The following is a 22,797-nucleotide window of genomic DNA, read 5'->3' as shown; positions in this document are numbered from 1 at the left end:
CGCGTCCTTTTTAAAACCCGATGGAACAGTTTCGAAATATTTAGAATTATCTTCATTGTTTTTGCCCAAAGAGACCAATAATTTTAGGAGAATACTGACAGTCAAAGCAAGCAAGTATACAAATTCTAGAAAATTAGAACTACAGGGATTTACAATAATATAACCTAAATAACCTAAATTGGGGCCAAAATGGGGCTCTCAAACAAGATGAACTACCTAAAAACTAAACACTATAGATGAAAATAATAAACCAAACGTAAGTAGAACCCTAAAGAAACCCTACGAATCAACTTTAACTACACAATACTAATAAAATTGTACAAAAACTAGCAGAATAATTAACGTATTTACATTTTCATAATACTATCTTCCTCCTTTAGATTGTTTCTGTTAGAATCTATGCTAAGCATATAAAAGCTTTCCTATTTCGCTCTTATTTCAGCTACAATTATATTTTTGAGATTTTTATAATTATTCCATGTGGCTTCATTATTTGTCTAGATTATAGATATTTTCTTCAATAATTCCTTTTGTATAGTTATTATTTTTTCTGCATTTTTACTTTAATCTCAGGGGTTATTAATTTTTTATTAAAGTATTCTTGCTTTTGCATTATTTTAGCCCTTGGGCACATGCCTGTCAACAATGTTTCAAAATCCTTTAAAGATCCGAAACAAAACTATTAATCTGTGCAATTCCTCCATAAGTTTATTGTAATTATAATTTTTGAGAATTCTCTAATATTTTATGTTATCCCTATGTTCTGTTAGTTTTTTAAAGGTGATAGGAATTTTTAAAGGTGAATGGAATGATCACTATTTTTAAGGGTTAGATCGACATTCTGATCTAAAATTAAATAATCATTTAGTGTTTGACTGATTGGCATTATTAAACTTGAAAAGTAGGGAATATCTGAACCTTAGAGTATATATTTTCCTATGTATGAAAGCCTCTAATAATCCATACTTTTTGCTCCTTCTATTATTATCCTTCTATATATTTGTTAAAAGTCCTCAAGATGGCGAGTTTGATAAGGATGATCCCTAGATATAAGGCGTATGTTTGGTTTTAAAAATTCTATATATAAAATTTGTTATAATATTATATATATTACGTCGCGTCGGTTGGCATAATAAAGAATTATAATTTAGGTAACCTCAATATAACATATAAGTATTATTAACGTCACCATAACCAAATAGCGATAATACTTGCGTGTTGCATAAATCGTATTTTGTTTTCAAAGGTAAATGTTTTTTTAAATGATATTACTTCTTTAATCTATGATGTGCCAGAACAAGTTTTTTTGTACCAAATGCTTTAAATGTATGACTAGTGTCAAATAAAATACCTAAATTTTTTACGTAAGTCATAACAAGTAACCATTTATTATTAACTGTTATATTAAAACACTCACTAATATTTTCTATTTTATGTATATTTTCTACAAACATTTTCATTTACAACTACACATGATTTTGAAGCATTAAGTTTAAGGTTGTTAGTTTGTGCATAAATATTAATATTATTAAGATCTACATTTAAACTAATATTTTGAAAAATTTCTATTTGATTATAATTAAACTTATAAAAAATTATATTAAACGAGATTAGTTGCGAGTCATCTGCAAATTATAGCAGTTTCAAACTAAATACCGTTTTTTCCATATCGGCAACATAAAATGACAATAACAGTGGTTACTGGTAATTAGCTGGATTTAATCTTGTTGGGTACATTTTTAAGAAGAATACATTGAGTACGTCTAACTAAATATCATTTAACCAAATTGACAGCATCCTTAGAAAAACCATGTTTGTGCAATTTGGTTGACAACATTTTATAACTGTTAAATGCTTTGCTAAATTCCAATAGACAAAAGCAGACCATTTCTTTCTTTTCTTGATTTTACGTCATTTACTAGGTTGACTGTATGTATTAGTGCTCAAGTTTTTTCTAAAACCGGAATGACATTAACTTTCTCGAGTCGAAAAAGAATACAATCTGGTTACATTTATGCCTTTCCCCGATTTTTGAAACTGCGTCCAAAAAATCTTCAAGTTCTATTAAGTTCGATATTTTTGGTAGCGGAAGTAAAATATCTTTTTTCCATAAGTTTAGTTGTTATTTCTCTAAGCTTTTTTACAATATGGAAAATGAAATTTAATATCAATAATTGACAAATCATCGTCGCCCTTAGCATTGGTGCTGATAAAATTTTTTATTAAAGATTCTTTATCAACTAAACTGAAGTTTAACTAGGACGTAAATGGCTCGTGTCTACTTCATTTATATAAATTTTTCTTCTCGCTTGAAATTGTTTATGCTGTAGTAAGTAAAACGAAATAACTACTTATTATGGAAGCATATTACTAGAACATTTAGTTCAATTTAATTTGCGAGCATTTTTCCAAAATTCTTTTGCTGATCTATTGAAAATTGACTTAAAGTACGCAATTTTTTCACGGGCTATACCATGCTTTTAAAATTTCGAGGTTCTTTGTGCTGATGTAAGTATTAAAAATATTTTATTTATCATTTATATAAGCAGTGTAATATATAAGATCCCGATGTAATGCAAAAGCATGCCTTTCAAACGCATCCTCAATAACACCATTATAATTTCTGAAAGATATAAAATTTGTAGGTCGTTTATCTGATTCTATCCTAAAACGTGCGTAAATGAGACAATGTTTGAACCTCTGACGGGTTCTGATCATTCATGGTATAATGAATCAATCAAGCACTCATGGTCCCACGTTGGGCGCCATAAAATTTTTCACATTATTTATCGTAGCATTTAAAAAAGTAATTAATCAAAAAAATGAAAATATTTAAAAAAATGGTTACCAGGTGCTTGGTTGGTAGATAAGTTACCCCAGTGGTAACAAATTTAGGTACCAGCCCAGTAGGAAGATAGGGTGGGTAAAGAGCGTCACTGGCTCAAGACGGAATGCAGAGTTCCCTGGAAGGTCCTAGAACTCACTCATCAATAACAAATAACACAATTTAATATTAATAAAAAAGAGTTAACCTTAGGTCACTGAGGTTGGTACACTAAAACACACACTTAGTAATACAATTTATTAAATAAAAACTAAACTAGTTACTTAAGTTACCATAGTTCGCTGCAGGGTCTTACAGCAGCTTGTAGGTGCGGTTAGACGTTAAATAAAATATGAGGAAAAACAAAACGATGGCAAAAAAGAAGAAGAAGTAGAAAAAAACCCTATGAGAAAAATTTTACTGCTAGAGTTTCTATCATAGTATATTATAAAAAAATATATTCAAGGAAAAAAAAATCAATCACCTCTCGATGATAGTTATAATACTTATAATGCTTGTTGACCTTCAATTAGGTATTATGGTGAAAATGTAGGTAGCATGATTAGGGACAAGAAATCAAACCTCAAGTTTTTAATTGACCGACGTTCGACTATATATATTTTTCGTCTTTATCAACGCTAAAAAAAAAGTAAATCTCCTTTGTTGGTTTCATTAAAAATAAGTTCCTTTTATTCTGTTCCTTTTCTTTCCTTTCTTTAATAAATACATTTAAGAGTTAGCAAAGACACAAAAAAATACAACGAAACAAAAAAAAGAGAAAACATATAAATAATAATAAATTATCCCACAACTCATACCCTTTGTAGATTACACAAATTAAAATTAAACAAACATAAATGTAAATAAATTGGATGCTAAGGTTAATTTTCAACAATAATCTAATTTGCTATGTGTATTAAAAATAAAAATAAAAAGTTGATATTATATGTATACACACATAAAAAGCCACATAAAAACTATCCAATGTTCAACGCTTAGGAACTTACGAGTATGCAACAAAACATACAAATTAAAATAAATAAAAAAAATATAAACTATGTAACAAATAGGCAAAACATGACCACAATCATTAATTAAATTTCGAGTAAAAAACTGTTGACTTACCTAACTTAAAAATTTAGAGGTTTTCGTAAAACTTATGACTATCAGCGTCCATTGCACGTACAGTGAGAGCCAAAAGTCCGGAATAAATTCTAAATTTTAATTTAAAATTCAGGGGTATGTTCAAAAAAAAAACGTCGATTTTTATTTTTAACTGCGGGTTTTCTTACTATAATTTTATGTATACAGGGTGGTCCAAAAATAAGTTACGACCATCAACTTCAATTTTTGAAATGAAAATACCTATTTTTTATTCTGTATTCTTAAAGAACAGAAAATTCTAGACATATTTCATGTACAATGTCCTATACCTATCTTCATTTGTTTTTGAGTTATTGACAGTTGAAGATCGGCATATTTGCACTTTTGACATGTTATAAAATCCAAACTACCATATGTTGACACTAGCTAGTAAGTGTCAACAGGTACTGAGAAAATTACGGTTGAATTTCTAAAAAAACATTCAAAATATTAATGTATTTAATCAAAAGTATTGTATAAACGTTGAACAAAAAGAAACTATTCTAATCTAGATCGAATTAAATGTTCAAATTGAGCCCCGTTAACTTCTTGACAGTAAGCGAGTCTTTATTCGAATTCTCTCAGAACGTTGCGTATCATTTCTTGAGGTATTCGTTGAATCTCATTTCTTATATTATTTCTCAATTCTTAACCCCACATAAAGAAGTCCAAAGGAGTCAAGTCGGGGGACCTAGCAGGCCACTCCAATTGACCCCTTCGCCCTATCCATCGACCCGGAAATACCTCACTTAAATATTGGCGCACGGCTCTGCTGAAGTGTAGCGGTGGAACCAAATTGAAGCTTCTGGAATATTGGGATTATTTGCATTTGGAAACATCAAACATAAAGCGGGAATCAGTTCGTTCCTTAAGAATTCCAAATAACGTTGACCTGTTAAGGTACCTTCGAAGAAAAATGGACCCATGACTCTGTCATTGATAATGCTGGCCCAAACATTCACAGATTGAGGGTATTGGGTATGAGCTTCAATCACCCAATTTGGATTGGAGGAAGACCAGTAACGGCAGTTCTGTCTGTTCACTGTACCATTGAGGCAGAAGGTCGACTCGTCAGAAAAAATTATTCTACGAGTAAAAAGACGTTATGGCAGACATTCATTATAGTTTCGCAAAACTCTAATCGACGATCTGTATCATCTTCGTTAAGTTCGTGGATTAATTTTAATTTATAGGGATGATATTTTGCTTTTTTCAAAATCCCTCTTAAAGATATTTTTACAACGTCGTTATTTAGTGCTGCCTGTCTAGTCGGTGTATGAGGATTTTCTTCAATGGACAAAACAACATTTAACTTCTTTTCCTCGAAAATTGAGGGACGCCCCGATCTGGGTCGATCTCTGACGTGACCTAATTCCCTAAATTTTCTTTCTAGTTTGCTAACGGTAGACTGAGATATTGTCTTATCAGGATACTTGGTATTAAACATTTCACAAACCTGGTGTTGGGTCCTAATGCGATCACCACATCCTATCATAATTAGTATTTCTATTCTCTCAGTTTCACTTAACTTATTCATCTTTCCAGGCAATATTAAATTTTACAATAAACAAGGATAAGACGCTTGATACCTGTCACTTCAAAAAATGATGACAACGTCATTGCAACAATGGATGAAAAAACACAAAAAACAAGGTCACCTTAGTAAGGGTGTTACATAGTTGCATGAATTAATGTTCAGAAATTCAACCGTAAATTTCTCAGTACCTGTTGACACTAACTAGCTAGTGTCAACAGATGGTTTTAAAAAAGCTTCGATAAAAAGTGCAAACCGCATTTGTCTGTGTCTAACCGTTTGGATTTTATAACATGTCAAAAGTGCAAATATGCCGATTTTCAACTGTCAATAACTCAAAAACAAATGAAGATAGGTATAGGACATTATACATGAAGTATGTCTAGAATTTTCTGTTCTTTAAGAATACAGAATAAAAAATAGGTATTTCCATTTCAAAAATTGAAGTTGATGGTCGTAACTTATTTTTGGACCACCCTGTATACATAAAATTATAGTAAGAAAACCCGCAGTCAAAAATAAAAATCGACGTGTTCGAGCGTTTTTTTCTTTGAACATACCCCTGAATTTTAAATGAATTTACTCCGGACTTTTGGCTCTCACTGTATACAGATAACAACGACCAGGAACATTAATAACATAAACGCAAAACAAGAAACATCAATAAATTTGTATACAGGGTGATTTAAAATTGAGTACAAAGATTTCAAGGGCGTATTTACCAGCCAAGAATAAGAACTTCTTTTCATATAAACGTATGTTCTAACTTGTTTCGATTTCTATATATAGAGTGTAAAAGTTTTTTAATAAAATCGGTTTTTTATCAATTATTGAAAATCTTTTTAGCTGATTTAAATAAAATTTGGTAGGCTTATTTTTCGTTGTAAAGGCCCTCCTCTGGCGGGACGAAAATAAATTTAATAATTCCAGTGGCGTTTCAGGGGGTTACCTACTTGATACTTATAGGTAAAATTATGATACGCCACCGCTTTTTTGACAATTTAATTTCTTTTTTAGATTAAGCGGTCAATAATGTAACTTTTTTGTCTCTTGAGCCTTACTCGTATCTAGCTTTGTTTCCAAGAAAAGAATCAAAATCTGTGCCTGGCCCTATTAAAACAAATAATAAATTCGCATCGATTATTGAGATTCATTTTATTTCATTTCAAAATTAGTAACAGATACATACACAAGCAGATACCAAAGGAGGGCTTTTAGGACGACAAATAAGTTTACCAAATAAAATTTAAGTTGGCTGAAAGGATTTTGAATAATTGATAAAAAACCGATTTTATTAAAAAACTTTTACACTCAGTATCTAGAAAACGAAACAAGTTAGGACATACGTTTTTATGAAAAAACTACTTATTTTTGGCTGGTAAATACGCCCTTGAAATATTTGCACTCAATTTTGAATCACCCTATATGCAAAAGGCAATCCGCGATCTTTTTTAAAACAGAAATTATAAAATACTACACGCATAGAACAACAGATGGAGACGACTAAGGTACCATAATCTCAAACAATTTTCTTATCAACAAAAATTTATTCGAAATTCCAAAATTACCGGGTACCATTGTTAAGTACTTTGCCTTTATACGTATTTAAAATAAAATTATATTGTGCACTTAGTCGCTGTGTATATTGTCGATGATTAATTGTGTCGTTTAAATAAATGTGAATCATCTCACTGATGTTACGTTTTGAAAAGTGTTTCTCATAGTCTAAAATGCTGGCAGCTTGAAAATTAAAATTGTTGCAAGTGGAAAAATAGTGTTCTGGTAATGCCGTTTTTTCTTTCTTGATAATATTGATTGCCCTACAATCATACTCATGCTGATAAATTCTATCTCTTAAATGTTTAGTAATTTCCACCTAATATTTCGGACAATTACAACATGGAATCTTATATACCACGTTTGACCTTAATTCTAGTGGGGTTGGATCCTTCAGGCGGGAGAACAAAGAGTTGGGTTGGGTTGTTTTCAAATAATTATTAAATAAGGGTAGTTATTATTTTTTAAGGTGCCTTTAATTTTTGTTACATTCACTACACGAAACTGGGAACTACTTAAATTATAGCACCTATATAATAAATTTTTAAACGTTGCTATTTTGTTGGTCATAGCATGCGATGATAAATAGTTAGCCACTCTACCCGAAGAAGTTGGCTTTACATACCAATCCGTTAGTAACGTACCGTCAGAATTACGTTTGACTTGTTATACAACAAATGAACATTGTTATAGTAAACATTGATTAGATTCCTCCTCAGCATCCTAATTATTAACCTCAAAAAAAAACCTCAGCATCCAATTGATTTACATTTATGTTTGTTTCATTTTAATTTATGTTTTATAATTTACAAAGGGCATGAGTTGTGGGATAATTTATTATTATTTATATTTTATCTCTTTTTTTTGTTTTGTTGTATTTTTTTGTGTCTTTGCTAATTTTATGTATTTATTAAAGAAAGAAAAGAAAAGGAAAAAGAATGAAAGGAACTTATTTTGAATGAAACCAATAAAGGAAATTTATCTCTTTTTAGCCTTGATAAAGACGAAAAATATATATCGTCGAAACGTCGGACAATTAAAACTTTAGGTTTGATTTGTTGTCCCTAATCCCGCTACCTACATTTTCACCATAATACTTATATTATAACATCTTACTTTAAACAATTTACATTTAAATGATTGGTGCGAACCCTAGTATGAAATATGAAAAATGAATAAAAATTAAGATATAATTATATAAGCACAAACTGTCTTTACGTGTTGGTTACACGGTTTTTTTCTAGTAGTATGCACCGGGGTTCGGTAGCAGTGGCTTTAATTAAATCTTCTCAAGGGACTCCTGAGACACTTTCTGTGAAAGACGACAATGACAATAAATAAACTGCACATGATGCAAAAAAAGGCTGACACTTACCTCTGGTATAGTTGCTTAATAAATGCAGTAAGGCAGTTATCCACAGGGCTATAAAGATACATAAAAAGCAACAAAATAAAAGCCCTGTGGAAATGTGGTGAGCCCTCAAAATCCCCAAAATCAGGTTACGAAAATGTCGAGGCACTCAACCAATAAATGATATCTTGTTAAGCGCAATTATTATTTGTTATTTAAATAAATTTGCGAACATTTGAAATGTTTAACAATGAAGAAAAAGTTGACATGCCGTACGCTATATTCCCGCGCATACGTACTTTCATTCGACGTTTTGTATTAAAATAATTTATAAACCTCATATTTTTCTGTTTGTTTACCGTTTGTGTGTACCTATTATGTTACCTGTTATGTTAGGTAAATGATAAATAAAAAATGTAGTATTATGATATTGAAAAAAAAATATATTGAAAAAATTGGTTTTTTATTCTCAAATAGTAATATGACGTTTGACAAAATATGTTATATCACTTGAAAAAAATACGCAGGCGTGTCATTACAATACTTCATGTTCTTTCATTTTTGTGAATTAGTTTTTTTCTTCTTATGGGCTTATTTATCAACCGATTTAAAAAATAATCATATCAAATTATTGGGAGAAAGAAACCGCATTTCAGAAGTGGTTATTCCCAATAATGTACTATTATTATACTAAGAAGATAATGTAAATGCCAAAATTAATGATTTGGACATTTTAAAAAGGCGTGTAAGTAATAAATAGCGTGTAGTAGGTTTTAAAATACATTGAAAACTATTTTTTCATGGCGCTCTATTTTAAAATTTAAAAAAATTATTTTTCTATAAGTATAATACAAGAAGTACCTAGCAAATAGAGTGTCATTGTTTTCAGAAAAAAATTTTTCTAGCGAAATACGTAATAATATACCAAGTGTCCCATTTAAAATAAGAAAGTTAGAATCATTTCCTGTTAAACCGGAAGTGATGGAAAATAGTAGAATATGTCAAAAGATGCTCTTATAACTATTCTATCGACATATCAAATTTCATTTGTTTATCTCGAAAAGTAAAAAAGTTATTAAGTGTTCCATCTTTTCTGTGTCGCCCAGTAGCGTAAATAATAATAATAATAATAATAATAATAATAATAAGATTATTATTATTATTAATTAATTAGCCACCAATACAAAAAAAAAACATAATTACAGAAGGTAATATAATTATATACATGGAATTGAATATTAGAATATTAAACAAAGAGAGCATATTAAAAACAATAGGTTATATAAAGAATTTAGTTAACACAAGTAAGGCAAATAAAAAGCCATGCATTCAGACTTCCAGATAAAAAAGGAAACAACTTCCTGGATTCTGTTAAGGCTTATAATAGAAGAAGTGGGAGAAAAAAAAACAATTCTTATAGACAAACTAAAAAAAAACAAATAGGTAGGCATATACTTATGAGGGGAAAAAGCAGTATGGGGGAAAAATGGATGAAACGGAATGAAAAAATTCTTCTTTTTTCTTCTTTTTTTTTTAAACAGTTAATTTTTGAATAATAAATGTTAATAGAATATTTTACGTTGCATTCGTAAAATATTCTATTAACAATCGTTAAGTTAGTTAGCATGTGCGTAGTATTTTAATAAAGAAAGGCATTCAAGAAAAATTAAGCTTGATTTAAAAGAAGAAGCTTGGTTGTTAATTTAAAAGTTTTTTCAGTGACAGTAAAATTAATTATTTTGAACTTATTAATCAAAGTTGGTACGACATAAGAAAAGGATCGCTTAAAGAGTTCTTTGCTATGGCAAGGAATTGTTAAAAGATTTTTACGTCTTATATTAAGATTATGCACATCAGTACGATAGGTAAGCTTTTCAAGTAAGTAAGGCGGAGTTTTTGATTTAAGAATTTTGTAAGAAAAATATAAAATATGTAATATTCGTCTATTGTGCATATTTAGCCAACCTGCTTCTTTTAATTTATAAGAAATATGTTGCTGTCTTCTTATACCAAATATAAGTCTTAAGCAAGAGTTTTGAAGTTTTTGAATTCTACCTAAGTCGGAGTTATCGAGACATGGTCCATAAATTGTGTCGCAAAAATTTAACGGTGATAGTACTAAAGCATCACAGAGCAGTTTTTTGATACTTGAGCTTAAAAAATGTCTTTGACGATATATTGTTTTTAAGGCAGAATATCCATTTTTTAGTTTAAGGGTAACATGTTCTTTGAATCTAAGTTTATAGTCCATTACTAGTCCAAGATTTTTTGCAAAGTTTTTAAAACTTATTATATTGTTATTAAGGTGTACATTTAAATTATTTAAAATGTTAGTTCGATGATTGTCACTACAAAAAAGAATAGCTGCTGATTTAGTGGGGTTAATCTTTAGAAGTAATTTTTGAGTTTCTATATTTAAGGTATTTAAATCCTTATTTATATATTGATTAGCTTGGACAACATTAGTGTGATGAAATGAATAAAATAGCTGGGTGTCATCTGCATAGCAATGGTGCTTACAGTGTAAAATTTTTTTAGTAATTTGTGAAGTATAAAGAGTATAAAACAAAGGACCAAGAATGCTACCTGGGGTAACCCAGAGGTAACATCCAGTGCATTTGATTTATTGTTATTAAGCACTATTCTTTGTTTTCGATTAAACAAGAAAGAAGACACCAATGCCAACGCAGACTCAGCAAAACCCATATATTCTAATATAGCCAGTAATATTCTGTGATTTACCATGTCAAAGGCTTTAGAAAAATCTAAGAGAACCAACACCGTAGCTTTATTTTTATCAAGTTCCTTAAAAACATCATCAGTCACTTTAGATAAAGCGGTTGCACAACTATACCCCTTACGAAACCCAGACTGGTATTTAGGAATTAAATTATTTACATTTAAATATTGAACTATTTGATACTCCATAACTTTTTCTAATATTTTTGATAGTATAGAAAGTACAGATATTGAGCGAACATCAATAAATTCAACAGGATTTTTTATTTTGGACAAAGGAATAACATTGGCTTCTTTCCATTGATCGGGAAAGCAGTTTTGTTCTAAACATACGTTTATAATATGAGTGAGTGGTTTAATTATGGCAGGACAACAAAGCAAAATCAGGGTAATGTTTAATTGATCAACGCCAAATGCTTTAGATTTAATAGATTTTAAGTAATTTATTATTATATCTTGTGTCACCAAATTAAATTTAAATTTAGCCAAATAATTTAACCTATGTTTTTTAAAATACCCAACAAATTCTTCGTCAGGGTTATTATTGTTTTTGTTAATATTAGAAAAAAAAAATTAAGTTTATCTACATCTTGCATAAGAGGAGGAAGTTGTATATTTGATTTATTAGAAATATTTAGTTTATTAAGTTCTTGCCATGTCTCTTTGTTATTACATACTCTAAATCTGTGAGCTAGGTATGCCTTTTTTTCCGCCCTAATTGAACTAGTTGCAAGATTTCTGTACTGCTTATAATTTTCCCAATCCTCGCGACTTTTGGTGTTTCTAAATTTACGCAAAGCCGAGTTGCGAAGTCTTTGTATAAATCTAATATTAGGAGTAATCCAGGGGCAATATGGTCTAGTTTTACCCTTTACGTTTTTTATAGGAGCATGTAAGTTAATTAATTCTAATAAAGACTGAGTAAAAAAAAACTTTATTATTTAAATCAGCCATATTGTACACATTATGTCAGGGAATCAATTCAATATCAGACTGAAATAAACAAGTGTTGATATTTTGTAAATTTCTATAAGTGAAATTATAAATTTGAGGCTTAGGTATATCAAAGTTTATATTGCAGTAAATTAGCATATGATCCGATATTTCAATATCCCTTATTCCACAATTCTCCACCGACTCTAAATTTGAGAAAAGTAAATCAATTAAAGACATAGTGGTATTGGATATTCTGGTAGGGTCAGTTATAAGCTGTTGCAAACCATATAATTCAGTAATTTCGCTTAATGATACCTTAAAATTCAAATCTAAAAAATGTATATTAAAGTCACCCAAAAGTAAAATAGACTCATAGTTAACATAAAAGTCGGTCATAATATTTTCAAGACGGGAATAGAATAGATGTATGTCGCTCTTGGGAGGACGATATATATTACCAATTAAAACTTTTTGATTATTTACTTTTAATTCGATCCAGACATGCTCAAGATAATCGCATGTTTCCTTAAGAACTTCACGATAGTCGATAAATGGTTTTACATAAACAGCTATACCACCTCCCCTGCTTAATCGATCTTGCCGTATGAGACCATAATTTTGCAATTCTATGACTTTGTTGGTAACCCCTGTATGTAACCATGTCTCTGAAACCCCAATCAAATCATATTGATAACTATCTACATGTACTTGAAAAATATTAAAATTATTTAAGATGGACCTTGCGTTAATGTGTGCATATGAAAACATTATTTTAAAGCAAAATAGAAAATTTTTTGTTAAACAATTAAGGTAATTAAGTACAGGAAAGGGAGAAAAAAAAGGGAAAAAGGGTTAGAATAGGGAGTATATGCTTACAAAAAAAAGAAACAAAAAAACAAAATTAAACCTAACAACTATCTATAATTATATACACATACATACATATACATATATTTTTCCCTTTTAATGAACACCGAGTTAAGTAAATGAAACACTTATTTACTTTATTTTTGTTGTGTTTGTGATACCCTACTCAATACAAAGAAACTTTAAGCAAAACAGAAAATTATAGTACCTATAAATACGTTAAAAAATAAATCATTTGCATTTAATTATTTAACATTTTAAATTTTTTGGCTTTATTGTTATTATATGCATATATATTTAGTAATCATTAGCGTAGAAATATCATTAAACAATATTAGTACCTAGCTTTCAATCATGAATATTATCTACAACTTATTGTTTACAAAATATTGCAATTCAGAAAAAAAAAATACAAAAAAAAGCCTTTAATTTATTTTTATATCAACTAAGCATGCAGAGAAATTTTTAAATTTTTATTATAATAATAGTATGCAAAAGCCAGTCGACCTTTAAATGTAAGTTTAGTTTAGAGTATAAGAACGTCTGTATTTATTTTTTAGGAAGATATAAATAAACATTTCTATTATAATAGTAAAATACATGCACAACCTAATGACCAAAATATTAACGTATTTAATTAGAGAATTCATTAGAGTACCTGTTTTATGCGAAGTCCAGTGTTTACCAGCTGTCATTTTTTCCATTGAACTAACCAACACAAGTTTCGCGATAATTATTCACCTACGATTAAGTCATTAAGAGCTTGTTCATCACGAATTAAATTCCGCACATCACCTGTTTGCACATATACTAAGCCGTTATAAGTCCACGATTCGGAACTAAATGCCTCTCGTGCCTTTTTTAATAATTGTAAGTTTGTTGATGTTAATAGTTCTGTGATTAGAATACGCGAGCCTTTAAGTTGTTTTTTGGCTAAAAACACACGATCTCGCATCCAACGGCAAACAAACTGGACCACTAGGGGGCCGGGCTTTTGGTTCTGATGTTTTATGTTTTTCCCTATACGGTAGCAGTGGGATAAGTCAGATTTATTTATTTTTACAGAAAGTTTGTCATTAAATAAAGTCGCAACCATATTAAATGGATCAGAGGAGGACTCCTCTAACCCGTGTAGGACTAACGAGTTTAAGTTTTGATTTACTTCCACTTGGGAAGTTTTTTTTTGTAGGTTGACGACGCTTAATTTTATCTCCCTTACCTCCTGGGAAAGCTGCCGTAAAGAGTGTCATATTTTCTTGAAAAGAATTCAGTTTATTTAAAAAACTGCTGTTTTCTTCACCATTCATAAGGTTTTGCGGAGATTGTTTGTAGTTCGTAAACTCTGTGCGCAAAAGGTTAAAACCACCGGCAAATTGTTTTGACAGTTCCTCCACACGTGCACTGACTGATTTTAAATTAAAGTTTTGCCCTTTATTTGACATTTTTCTTCTTATCCTATTTTTGATTCCCCTAATTTTTGACCACTGGATTACAAAATTTAATAACAAAGGTAGGAGCACAAACAACTAATGCTTACTACTCAAGCGCCATCTCGCTCAAGAAAGCTACTTCAATACGTCCCCCAGGCGGTGACCAAATAGACTAGGATTCTTATGCGTTAATCATGCAGAAAAGCTACTTCAATATAGTCCTGGATACTGCTATATTGGAGTAGGATTTTCCGGTCTATACGCGTCGTAATATTCTGTAAATGCTGCTTTAGTACGGCAAGTGTTTCTTTAGAGGTTATCTTTACATTGTTTATATTACAATACATCAAGCGGCTCGGTATTCGGTTGTTTATGAACAAAAAGTATTTTTTTTTTTTTATTTATTGACCTTGTGCTGAGCACATTTAGTCACGAAAAGCCTCTATAATTTGTTAGTACTTAAACTAAATCGGACATCACAAATGACCATGCCAAGTCTGGGACTCGAACCCAGAGCCACACGACTGCTAGGCAGGTATATACCCACCGCGCTGCCGGGGCCGGCAACAAAAAGTAATTTAACAATTTAACTACAATAAAATGGAAGAAACTATTAAAACGTTACTTAGTGCAATATTAACAGACTATCGAATTGTAAAAATGCAGGGTCAAAGTGTCGAAAGTCTTACTGTGTCGTTTCAATGCAAGTTGAGTGGTGAAAACTATGATGAAAAATGTGACAATTTTTTACAGGCTTTTTCCAATAAAACAGCAAGCAATTGGGTTTTTGAAAAATGCATTCGTGAGGGCCAACGATTTGAATTTCGTAAAAGGTATTTATGCTATCTTTCACTAAAAAATAAGGTAAAAAAATAAAAAGAAAGGAGAGAAGCATAATTACAATTACCATGCAAATATCAGCATAAAATTTTTAAAACAAACACATAACACTTAAAAAAATCTAAATTACTTAGAGAAGGATTACACGTTTTAATAGATATACATTATGTACATAGTCACAAATTGCACGTTGCTTAGGCTTACAAGCTCTTACGTTGCAGTAATGACGTCAAGGCAATATTTGTCTTATATTTTGAATCAAGGATGACTCCTGCAGCAGCAAAAATATTCCACGAAATGGAATTGGCTGAAAATGTCGATTCGGGGGTTATAGAATGCTTAGCAAATGCTCAAAAAAACCCTATGGAAACGCAAGTAAACTATTTGTATAAAAAATGGCGAAATGAACGATACGGCGAGAGAGATGTAAGTAGCGCGATTGAAATTTTAAAGAAGAAGCACGCCAATCTTTCGGAAGGCGAAATAGATATAAAAGAAGATCCGACTATTGTCGTTATTATCACACACATTATGAGAAGATTGTTTGCAGGTGGATTTGCGAATAAAATAGTATTTATAGATTCTAGCTCATCATGTGATCAGAGCAATACAAGTGTGTCCTTTTTTTTCGTTTCCACCAAGGTAGGCGCGGCACCAGTTACAGTAGCCTTTCACACAAGTCAAAGTGAAATAAACTATTTATTAGCTTTTAATGCCGTGAAGAAAGCATTAGAAAAAAATACTGAATTATTATTTTTGCCTCCAATTATAATGACTGATAATTCAACAGCAATGCGAAACGCTCTTAAAATGGTATTTCCAAATAGTACTTTATTACTGTGTATTTTCCACGTATATCGTCCTTCAGAGGTGTAAAGCCTTTAACATGTATGCTTTGGCAGATTTTGTGCTTAAGACATTCCAAAAATATAACAGATGTTACACAGGTTGATGAAAAAACATTTAAAGTTCAGAGCGTACAAACATTAAAGTACTACATAGTTGATAGTGAAATTGGATTTTGCACTTGTCCAAGTGGAAGTGGTGGCCGCTTCTGCAAACACCTACTAGCAGTTGAAAATAAGTACGGTATTATGTTCAAATTTTCCCTGCTGCTAACTGAAAATGACCGCCAACAGCTTGCATATCTGGCTCTAGAAAAAGAAACTCCTTTGTCGTTCTTTGAAGACATCAACGCAACTGTGCATGAAGGATCATCAAATGAACACATATCTGATCATACTACTTCTCAGCAAGCGGAGTTAGGAGAATCATCACAGTTTAACATGCCCATTGACCAAATAGGTCTTGACAATTACAGCGAAGTAGTCCACAAAATAAATGATGAGTTTACACGCATTGGTCTAGTTTTACAAAATGAGGCAAATACGAGCCATATACGACAGTTACAGGTAAAAATTTTAAGTCACCTGATTATCAATTTTTAAGTAGTATTTCTTTGTATAGAAATTTGCCGCTATACTAGAAACTCTACACACGCCATCACATATCATGCCATTTGTGTGTCACAAAACAACCGGTAGGAGATCAAGAAAAATTAAAGTACAACCAACCTCTATATCACGCCGAAAAGCTAGAGATATTTCAGGAAGAAGAATTTAAGCTGGATTTCCTTGGATTTACAAAAAAACGGCCCCATAATATAGCATTTAATATTGATAATTATTTGCAGTGTGCCAAAAAACATTAATAAACGATGCAAATAGAACAACACTTTCAAGTAAGAATAACGTCACTTAATTACTAATTATTACTAAATAAAAATTATATTTACAGTAATTTGTCGTAGAAAAAAAATTCATCACGCCAAAGAGCTAAAGAAACCTATTTTAGTCAAAGCATCAGAAAAATAAGCAACCCATAATAATAAGGCTTTTAATATTATCAATTACTTACAGTATGATAGCAAATATTAATAAAATGATTAAATGTTTTTTTTAACCCACCATTATATACTTACAAGTGCGTGCTTCAGTGTTTTGTTTATTTATTTAGAATTTATAAGGCTATTGTAAATTTTAAACTAAACTATTCTAAATTTTTGTACACAAGAAAATGCGGGCTGTACTAAACTAGTATTTCCGTATGATAGGGCAGCAGAATAGAGAGTAATACTAGTCCAATACGGCACCTTCGGGTGATATACTCAAGTAGGTTTTCTGCATGATTAACGCATAAAAATCCTAGTCTATTTAGTCACCGCCTGGGGGACGTATTGAAGTAGCTTTTCTATTTACGCGGGAGACGCCGCCCATTTTTTGGCATTAATATTTAAAAATGATTTCGGGCATGTGACCCCCACGGCTGGCGCGTACGTGGCGTAATCTAAAGGTCTGTCCAACTTTTACACACTCTTTCCAGTACTGCAGGCTGTATTTCGGCAATCACGCGTCGTATGTTGACTTCCAAGTGCCCAAGTGTTTCGGGTTTATCAGCGTAGACGTGCGACTTAACATAGTCCCAAAGAAAATAATCTAATGGCGTCAAGTCGCACGAACAAGCTGGCCAGTTTACAGGTCCATTCCTTAAAATCATTCGTGGCTCGAATGTCTACTGCAGTAAATTAATTGTTTGGCGCACTGTATGGCACGTGGCACTGTCCTGCTGAAACCACATTTCTGCAACGCCTGCAACGGCTTCCAATTGAGGCACAAAAAAGTCGGTTATCATGTTTCTATATCGCTTACCGCTTACTGTAACGTTCTGACCATCAGCTTTTCTAAAGACATAAGGACCAATGATTCCACCGGACCATAAAGAGCACCAAACGGTTAGTTTTTCTGGATATAACGGTTCTTCGCCGATAGCTCGTGGATTCTCATCCCCCCAAATTCGGCAATTCTGCTTGTTTACATAGTCATTTAACCAAAAGTGTGCTGAAGCATTACTGAACAAAATTTTCATATGAAATCATGGAACAACAGCAATCTTTCATCTGCCCATTCAGCTAATGTATGGCGCAAAAGATGATCCTGGGGTTTCAACTTCTGGACAAGTTGAATTTTACATGCTCGCAATCCGAGATCTTTGCGCAAAATTTTCCATAAAGTGGATGGACATAAGTTCATTTGTTGAGAACGACGACCAATTGACACATTTGGATCATTATCAACACTATGCTGCACAGCAGCTATCGCTTGTTGCGTGCTAACTGTACGGCGTCTTACAGGATGCGTATTGTCGACTAAAGTAAAAGTATTGCGAAAACGATCAACAATTTCTCGAATTAATCTCTCTGAAGGACGCTTATGAACACTATAAAAACTCACGTAATGCCCGATGTGTTTCTCGAATAGAACCATGTCTTTCAAAATAAATTTGAACAATTTGGCTCCGGCGTGAGTCTGTTCATCATGAATTGCCAAACCAAACTAATCTAAAAATAACCCAGAACTGTCAGGTCGGCTATCATAAAAAACAGTGTTGCCAAAGGAAAGTTCTCCGCCTCTAAAAAAAACACCCTTTACAATGATGCAGATATACTTAATATGGCCCTTATCTCTGCTCTTAATAAGAGGAGGGGTTTTATGACTTTTCACAATAAAAAGCTTCAGACCTACTTCAAAAAATCAATATTCATGATCCATTAAGGACAACAAGAGGTACTGATAGTTTTCACTACCCAATCAACAGTACTATGGTCTTGATAATTTCTTCACTAGAACTTAATAATTTCTTCACTTTTAAACACACTAGCACACTATTGACAACAAAACATTGACCTTTTAGAATCTTTTTATCAAATTTCTGGGTTTCATCAAGTTTCCGTAAATATTAGTTAGAACTTATTAATTATTATCACCTAACATTTTCAGTTTTATTTTCATTTCAATCATTTGCGAATTTAAAAATTTACCACGAATGTAATTACGGTCTAATAACATATGAACGCAATTTTTGCTCAAAAACATAATTCCTTTAGTGCAATCTCTACTTCTTCTTGATTCCAATTATTGCCAATACTTATTCCTCTTTATGCTTTATTACCTGTTAACTTCAGTATCCCATCGAATTCTTTTCATCCTTGAATCAGCCTTTTACTAACAATCGTAATACAGAAAAAAAGGGTTTATTTTACTATGGCTCTTAAGAAAACTCGCGAGAGCACCCAAGAAGTTCCCGAATTAAAAGCGGCTTATGCGGCAAGTGTTATTGTTATCCAGACCCTTTTTAGGTTTCGGGGTTTTACACTTTCGAGTACTGACTTTGTGCACCCTTTTCTTCTTGTTAATTGAAAGTCGCGTTCGTTTTTGTTTCTACAAGGAGGGGAGCCAGATAATAATGAGACGTCTGTGTCTTTGAAAATTGGGCGTAGAATGAAATGACAATCCGCTATTTAGGGTCCGAGGGTGAGAAAAAGGTCTCCGAGACCATAAGTAGAAACTATAAAAAAAATCGTTTTTGCGGTAAAAAGGGCTTAGTTAGAGCCACGACGGACACGTGAGTGAGTTCTGAAACGTTTTTAGGTTTTTTTTTTTGGTTTATTTGTTCAGATGATATGTCGAGTTGAACCAGATTATTTTTTTTGGATATCAATTTTTTTTAATGTGCCTCGGGCCAGCAATAAATCGCCTTTTTTTAAAGAAAATCTCTTCAGAGCACTTAGAAGATTAAATCCTAACCAAATAAAAAGATCAAGGGAGATTTAGTTAAATGTATTCTCCGGATATTTAACATGGTTTCTTTTTTCCTTGAGGTGCCCTCAGGCGGTCCCGTTTATCCTCGTTTTAATTTGAGAGATCCATTAAAGGATTCCACAGTGTACATTAACATTTTAAGAGTAAAACTGATTTATTTAAATTTTTATTTTAATCTGACGGGAGAAATAATTTAAATGTTTAAAGTGTTATAGAAAAAATCTCAAGCTGAAATTTTAGACAAAAAAACAGCATTTTTTCGTATAGTTAAAGTTTATTATAGATTAATTTTCTCAAGAATTCACAAAAAACATGTAATTTAAAAAAAATCAATTTTAGAAATTTTAATTTTTCTAGTTTTGGACATGATTACCATCAGTCTTAGACTAAAAGTATATTAAAAAGTAAGAAACTAAAAAAAAAAATTTAGGCTTACGATAGGCCTTCATTTGATTCGTCCCTCATATTGAACATATAGTGGGTGCTTCCTTAAGACTATTGGGATTTATTATTCAAAACTGCAGGCTTTTTAGCAATTCCCTGAACCTCGGAGTGTTGCCCTTTCTCCGCTAACCTTACAATGCCCTTCCTGCTACCGTTAAATTGAGTATAGAATTCTTTGTAATTAACCATGTGACTCTCTACATACCACGAAGCAGAATCCCCTTTTCCGTCATTTGAGTTACAATTGACCATAAAACATGCATCATCAGCATTGCTCTCGGTCACCTTATTGGCATTCGTTGATCTCATTTAAAATGGCCTTTCCTGTTACAAAAATAACACTGCTTTGCCTCTGTGCTTGGAGTACTATTATATTTGTTGCCCTTATATACGGATTTCATAACTGATTGATCCTGATTTCCTCCTGCAGCTCCCTGACGCCTCCCGTACTCATCGATTAATTTACTCTTTACGAACTCCAGAGAAAACTCATTCGATGGCTTACTTTCCCGCACTGTAATTAAGAAACTGTATGAGTCTGGAAGACTTAAGTTGTTAAATAGAGGCGGCCAATTTATTTAACAACTCTTGTTGAGGCCTATATGATTATAGAAGACATTATACACCTCTTGGCAACCGCGTAAACCAGGACATCTTCGTACAAGAGAGTAACGTACCGGTATGAAGGTTGATTGTGGTGAGGCGGAATAGTCTGCTACCCAAGATGACCGATTGATTCTGATTGTCTAATTTTTGACCTACATCAAATATGACAATAGTGACGTTAATGACATTTTAACTGTCGTATTGGACGATTGTCTTTTTTAAGTTCTCTTTGGATGGAAAACAAGCCAATTTTATAGCTTTTTGTAGTTTTTTTGAGTCCTGGGTTGATAAATCATTTTACAAACGTGACAACATCGAATCATCGTGCAACTACATAGAGCAGGAGACAGGTAAATTTCAATTATGAAATACCTAGTGTTTTCTAATAATATTTAGGTGTATTTTGGATGTATTATCATTTTCCAGGATATAATTATAGTTTTAATCCTATTTTGGACATATCTAAGTCACTCTTCACAATTTAACTTTTTTTTTACAATTTTGTTTTAATTCTTGAACTTTCACTGGAAAAATATCAAGTATTTACTTTTCCTTGTCTTCATCTAGATTAAGATATTCATGCAAATATCCTTTATTCACTAGTTTGTATATTGGGAATTGCCCAGACAGTCTCAGAAATCATAGATTTTTTTAATTTATATTGAATCCATCCTTACAAAAATCTTGTCTGTCATGTAAGTCCGACTAAAAATGTTACCAATTATTGAGTTTACTCCAATCACTTTTCTAGTTCTTAAGTAGAAATGATATTCACATGGAGAAGAAACACAACTTCAATTTAAAGAAAATGATGACACATCCAGATTCACATGTTCCTCTTAAAAACTGATTTCCCTAATCGACTTAATCCACCTTAAGTTATGCACATTTATGTATAGCCGTGGTCATTTAGTCAATTTAGAGAAAAAGTTTTGGTTGGTTTATAAATATTTAGAATAAAAGCAAGAGCGAACTTCAAAACCACAACAACAATCTTTAAGTGCTGGTCATTCTAGAAAACAGAAAAAGTTTTGACAATCTAAAATGCCTTCAAAAAAACAAAAATCTTGAATATCCTCATGATACACAATCAGAATAATCTTGTTTTTTAACTTTTTAGCTAATGATACTAAGATTTTAGTATGTAATATCTTATTTTTTAAAATACTTAAATTACCTGCGACATTTTGATAGTAAATGCTATGCTTTTTACAGTCATAATCTGTTCTTAATCTTGTCTTAATCTGTTTTCCTATGTTTCATGTTCCATACTTACTGGAGACAATACCCACTGACGTGTGATATCTTTACCCGATTGTGACTAACTAAAAATCAAAAGTCATATTTTGTTTTTATTTGCTTGTACTAAAAAATAAAATGGAAAAAAAAACATGCATATTAACTTGTACAGTGTGTCCCATTAAGAATGTTCCTCGGCTGAATCTCAGGCCCCAATAATTGTAGAGCGTTGAAAAAAAAATTAGTATAAAAATGGCCCAAAAAAAATAGCTGGAAAATATATTAAGTTCATTGGTCAACCACTAGAGGGCGTTCTAGCTACTTAAAAGCTTTAAAGTCTATTTTTTCTAAAAAACCCTTAATAACTTGCATCCCAAAATATTATCGAAATATTCTACAAACTATTCCTGACAAAAATGTTTCGACAACAATAATGTCAAATAAAGTGGTGGGGAGAGTTTCTATTTTAAATGAGAAAAATAGTAAGAAGTAGGCTTTGGCTGCACCGATTTGTTTGAAACAACTTTTATTTAAAAGCTCTTTTACTGCTTTATTTTTCTACCAAAAAGATATTATTGGAAAATTTTCCTAAAACCCGCTAGGGGGCGTCTACTTCTAACTTACGCTAT

General features: G+C 31.6%; 1 protein-coding gene and 1 long non-coding RNA gene across 2 annotated transcripts in view; one reads left to right on the top strand and one right to left on the bottom strand.

Moving 5' to 3' along the window:
* The window catches only part of LOC126733584 (limbic system-associated membrane protein-like), a 607,444-nt gene that overhangs the window by 87,747 nt on the left and 496,900 nt on the right, over positions 1-22,797 (top strand). The window lies entirely within an intron of this gene.
* LOC126733588 (uncharacterized) lies at positions 20,152-21,066 on the bottom strand. The gene is made up of 3 exons (XR_007659779.1): positions 21,001-21,066; positions 20,529-20,837; positions 20,152-20,468 (listed from the first exon to the last, which is right to left on the bottom strand). It is a non-coding gene; the product is annotated as an uncharacterized LOC126733588 (long non-coding RNA).

The sequence above is a fragment of the Anthonomus grandis genome, chromosome 2, assembly GCF_022605725.1.
Source record: "Anthonomus grandis grandis chromosome 2, icAntGran1.3, whole genome shotgun sequence".
Taxonomy (NCBI): Eukaryota; Metazoa; Arthropoda; class Insecta; order Coleoptera; family Curculionidae; genus Anthonomus; species Anthonomus grandis.
Note: the sequence above shows the minus strand (reverse complement) of the source record. Positions and strands in the feature narration are given on the sequence as shown.